Source organism: Triticum urartu, chromosome 5A (assembly GCF_056163025.1).
Source record: "Triticum urartu cultivar PI428250 chromosome 5A, HENAU_Tu73, whole genome shotgun sequence".
In the NCBI taxonomy this organism is placed as follows: domain Eukaryota; kingdom Viridiplantae; phylum Streptophyta; class Magnoliopsida; order Poales; family Poaceae; genus Triticum; species Triticum urartu.
Genome location: NC_141877.1, coordinates 17,773,836 through 17,779,226, shown reverse-complemented (window position 1 = coordinate 17,779,226; position 5,391 = coordinate 17,773,836). Strand labels below are relative to the sequence as shown.

At 58.7% G+C, this 5,391-nt stretch overlaps 1 pseudogene across 1 annotated transcript; it reads left to right on the top strand.

Annotated features, from left to right (window-relative positions):
- The first annotated feature begins 889 nt into the window (after nucleotides 1–889).
- On the top strand, nucleotides 890–2,956 carry LOC125555453 (uncharacterized; annotated as a pseudogene). The gene is made up of 2 exons (XR_015603175.1): nucleotides 890–2,406; nucleotides 2,646–2,956. The product of XR_015603175.1 is annotated as an uncharacterized LOC125555453 (transcript).
- The last annotated feature ends 2,435 nt before the right edge of the window (nucleotides 2,957–5,391 follow it).

The window sequence follows — 5,391 nt, the reverse complement described above, 5'->3', positions numbered from 1 at the left end:
ACCGGCCGGTTACAAATACATAACCGACAACACGCAATCCAATGCCTTATCTGCAACTAGCTTTGACACAGTAGAGTAGATGATACATATCTAATACTCTCTCCGTCCCAAATTAATTGACTTAGATTTATCTAAATATGGATGTATCTAACACTAAAACGTATCTAGATACATCAGTATATAGAAAAATTTGAGTCAACTAACTTGGGGTGGAGGTACATTTTTTTGCAGGAAATAAAAGAAACCATTAATGGTGGAAAGTGCTACAATCCTCACTCCAGGCCTCGGCAATATCCTGCGGTCCTGGGTAACAATTGTCTGGTCACCACCAATATTCTTAATTCTGTCATCTCATTCTCCCAAGTTCTCCCGAATCTCATGGACCATATGAGCAAGACTGGGCATGTCGATGGTCTTTGTTGACACCATTGCTACCGTCCCCTGAACGTCTGATTCTATGCAGATCGGTAGTTAGAAGATCAGTCCAATGAAGGGCCAGTTGCAGCCCTTCATCACAGACTGCCAGCTCGGCCTCAACTGAAAAGGACCCAGTACGCCGCGGAGATCTTGTCACCATTACAATTTACAATCCTGGAGCACCATGCCATTAGCTGTTTCTCGATGCACTCCTCGTTGTTCTAATATATTCTCCTGGTTAGTAGAAATCAAGGTAACTTATGTGACATATACACTCTGTGTTGGAACACGTCCTCACGCACGGCTCCAGGAGGCTGAGCCAGCCACGACCGGTTCTTCAGGCACGCTCAACAGCGCGTGCATATCGTGCGCTCCCACGATCCCTTTGACTAGCTGATCATTGTACCTAACCACTCTCCGCTCCCTTGTATCCCACTCTCCTCGTGTAACTGTATGAATACCCCTAGAGAAATGAATGCAAGGTGTGTGCGTGAATTATCTTGTCCAGCTTGGTATCAGACTTCTCCCGATCCTCTCTCACGCTTCGGCCATGAACCGCCTGCTCCGCCGCTCCCGCTCGGCTGACCTCGACTCTCCCAGTCCAGACGGCCGCCCCCTCTTCGCCTCGCCCGTGGCCCGCACCCCCTCCGCCACGGATCGGGGCAAGGAGGACGTCGCTGCCGGCGCGCCCGCAGGCTCCTCTTCCTCTGAGGCGCGCGGGATCCAGTTTCCCGAGGCGTCTGCCCCAACTGCAGCCCTCTCACGGCTGCCGGCGACCGCCCTGCGCACCGCTGGGAGCACCCCTGTGCCCCGCCCTGCCGGCGCTCTGATCCCGGCGCCCGACGCCGGCACTGCTGGCCCCTCGTCTTCTGCACCTGGGCTGCCCTCCTCCATCGCCCACCTCTTCCATCGCAAGCTCGACCTCGACGCGGGTAACTATTCAAAGTGGCGCCAACTTTTTTATGTCATCTGCAGTCGCCATAACGTGCAGCACCACCTTGACGTCCCGGCCGACCCCCGCCGCCAGAGCGCCATCTGGCGCAACGACGATCTTACGATCGTGCTGTGGATGTACGAGGTCATCGCCGAGGACCTCCAGGACGTCGTCATGTCCCCCACGAGCACGGCGTACGACGTCTGGGTGCAGCTTCACATGCTCTTCCGGGACAACGCCCCGGGCCACGCCATCATCCTCGAGGCGGAGTTCCGCAATCTGGTGCAGGGCGACATGTCCGTCGCCGAGTACAATCGCCGCCTGAAGACACTCTCTGACGTGCTCGGCGAGGTCGGCGTCCTCATCACCGACCAGGCGTTCACCCTCCAACTCATTCGCGGGCTCTGTCGCCGCTTCCAGGTCATGGCGACCCTTCTGCCGATGCAGAACCCCTTCCCTACCTTCGTCCAAGCCCGCTCGCGCCTGCTCATGGACGAGCTGTCCGCGAACAAACGCGCTCGGCTGGATGGGCAGGGATCGGGCGCGCCTACCGCTCTCGCCATTGGCCCCGCTCCCGATCGCGGCGCTGATCGCGGCCCCGCTCCCTCTAGTGACAAGGGCAAGGGGCCCATTTCTTCTCCAACCGGCGACATCCGCTCCCGTGGTCGTGGACGGCCGCGGCCGTGGCGCCCCGGCCTCTTCCGGCGCCGGCTCCTCCTCGGGCTCCCCCGCTCCCGCTGGGCGCGACACTACCTCAACACCTGCCGCCCGCCCCTGGCTGGGGTACTTTGCGCCGTGGGACACTCCGTTCCCCCCACAGCCCCCGCAGCTCCACGCGCCTTGGTCCGCGCCGAACGCCGCTGTCGTCCTCGGGCCACGCCCTCCTCCACCACACCAGGCGTACCACGCCGCCGGGCCGTCCGCCGTTGCCGGCGGCCCATCCTGGGAGCAGTACCACCAGCTGAATGCCGCCCTTCACAACCTGTCGCTGCACCAGCAAGGCGGCGCCGCGCCCGAGTGGTTCCTCGACACGGGCGCCACCTCCCACGTCGCTGGTAAGACGAGCCACCTCACCTCCTCTCGTTCTCCTTCTTTGCATCACTCTCACGGCATTACTGTTGGGGACGGGTCTCGCATGCCTATTACTGCTGTCGGTTCTACCTCCCTCGCTTCTTTCAATCTCAACAACATTCTCATTTCTCCCACAGTCATTCGCAATCTTATTTCTGTCCGTCGTTTTACCATCGATAATTCGTGCACTATTAAGTTTGACCCCTACGGTTTCACTGTGAAGGACCTCGTGACCCGGCGCATCCTGATGAGGTCCAATAGTCACGGTGCCTTGTACCCGTTCTTCAGCAACGTCAACGTGCAGCATGCGCTCACCAGCGACCACAACCTATGGCATGTTCGCTTAGGCCATCCCAACAATAAATCTATTTCCCTTTTAGCCAAATATTTCTTGCCATCTTGTAATAATGACACGCCCATTATGAACGCTTTATGTTCGGCCTATCAATTAGGAAAGCAGCCTCGTCTGCCATTTTCTTCTTCATATCTTGTACTACAGCACCTTTCCAATTATTACATTGTGATCTCTGGACATCTCCCGTATGCAGCTTCTCTGGTTTCAAATATTACCTCATAATACTTGATGATTTCTCACACTTTTCATGGACGTTCCCCCTATGCCACAAGTCAGACACTGCCGCCACGCTCCACCGTTTCCTCACCTACGTCTTCACTCAGTATCATGTACGTCTAGGTCCAGTGCGTCCAGTGCGACAAAGGTGGGGAATTCCTCACCACCACCCTTCGCGCTTTCTTCTCCGAACACGGCGTGTCTTTTCGTCTCTCTTGCCCCCACACTTCGCCACAGAACGAGAAAGCTGAGAGACTCATTCGCACCACCAACGACATCATTCGCACCATGCTTCTTCATGCCACCATGCCCCCAGAGTTTTGGGTCGAGGCTCTCTATGTCACTACTCACGTCCTCAACCGGCGTCCATGCTCCTCCATTCAGTTTCAGACCCCATACTTCCGCCTCCTCGGTCACCATCCCAACTACGACCATCTTCGAGTCTTCGGTTGCCTCTGCTTCCCAAATCTCTACGCCACAACAGCCCACAAGCTTGCGCCCCGATCGACCCGATGCGTCTTCCTAGGATATGCCCTTGAGCACAAAGGATACCGCTGCATGGACTTAGAAACCCGTCGCGTTATTGTCTCTCGTCACGTAACGTTTGACAAACAAACCTTTCCTTATCTCCCTGCGCGCTCCACTCAACCCGCAGAAAATCCGGCGCCCCAGATTCCCCGTATCCTACCTACCTCGTCCCAATCCGCTACGGGATCCGCGCGTCTCGGATCCGCCGCTGCCCCTTCCCCAACCAACACGCGCGCATCTACCTCGCGATCCCCGCCAGCCACTCCGTGCCGCGCCCCACCCAGCTTGCCCGACCCCGCTATCTCATCCCCATGCAGCGCCCCCACTCTGCGCCGCGTCTCACCCAGCTCGCCCGGCCCCGCTGTCCCATCCCCATGCAGCGCCCCCACCACCATCCCTCGCGCACGCAGCCCCACACCGTCCCTGGCCAATCCTGACCCCCCTCCCCATGCAGCGCCATGCAGACCGCGCACATGTTGCCTCCTGCACGTACTCCGCTTGCTCCTGTTCCTCTTCCACCCCGCGCCGTCGCTATCGCTCCACCCGCCAACGCTCATTCCATGCGCACACGTGGCAAATTCGGTTTCTGTCAGCCCAAACAACACGTCTCCCTTCTCACCGACAGTTCCACTATCAGCCCCATCCTCTCCTCATACCGCGCAGCCCTCAAAGACCCTGACTGGCGCAACGCGATGCTTGAGGAGTTTGATGCATTGAAGCGCAATGATACTTGGTGTTTGGTGTCTCGTCCTGCAGGTGCTAACGTGGTTACAGGGAAGTGGATCTTCCGGCACAAGTTCAATGCTCACGGCTCGCTTGCACGGTACAAGGCTCGGTGGGTTCTCTGCGGCTTCACGCAGCAGGCCGGGGTTGACTACGGTGAGACTTTCAGTCCCGTGGTGAAACCGGCAACGATCCATACCGTCTTGAGCATCGCCGCCGGCAAGTCTTGGCCAATCCACCAGCTCGACGTGAAGAACGCCTTCCTCCACGGCCACCTCACCGAGACGGTGCATAGTCATCAACCCTCTGGCTTCGTCGACGACAACAAGCCCACGCATGTCTGCCGCCTCAACCGCTCTCTCTACGGCCTCAAGCAGGCGCCGTGTGCCCGGTTCTCGCGGTTCACCGCGTACCTTCGCACCCGGGGCTTCGCCGCCTCCCACGCGGGCTCGTCGCTCTTTATCCTTCGCCGTGGTCACCACCTGGCGTACCTCCTGCTATATGTGGATGACATCATCCTTGCCGCTAGCTCGAGCGCTTGTCTCCGTGCCGTGATCCAGGCGCTCCACGCCGAGTTCTCGATGACGGATCTTGGGGCCCTTCACCACTTCCTCGACATCAACATCACCACCACCACCGCCGGGCTCTTCCTCTCTCATGAGCAATATGCTCTTGAGATACTGGACCGCGCCGGCATGCTCGACTGCAAGCCCCTCGCCACGCTGGTCGACACCCTTGCCAAGCTCTCCGCCGACACCGGGCCACTGTTCCATGACCCGTCGCTCTATCGCAGTCTCGCGGGTGCGCTTCTGTACCTCACCCTCACACGGCCGGATCTCTCCTATGCCGTGCAACAGTGCTGCTTGTTCATGCACGCCCCGCGAGATTGCCACTTCCAGCTCGTCAAACGCATCCTGCGTTACTTGCGGGGTGCCACACAGCTCGGGCTTCAGATCCACCGCTCTGCCGCCTCAGACCTGGTGGTCTATTCCGACGCCGACTGGGCAGGTTGCCCCGACACGCGCAAGTCCACCTCTGGGTACTGTGTCTTCCTCGGGCCTAATCTTCTCACTTGGTCGTCGAAGCGGCAGAACACCGTGTCCCGATCCCGCGCTGAGGCTAAGTACAGGTCCGTCGCTCACGCTGT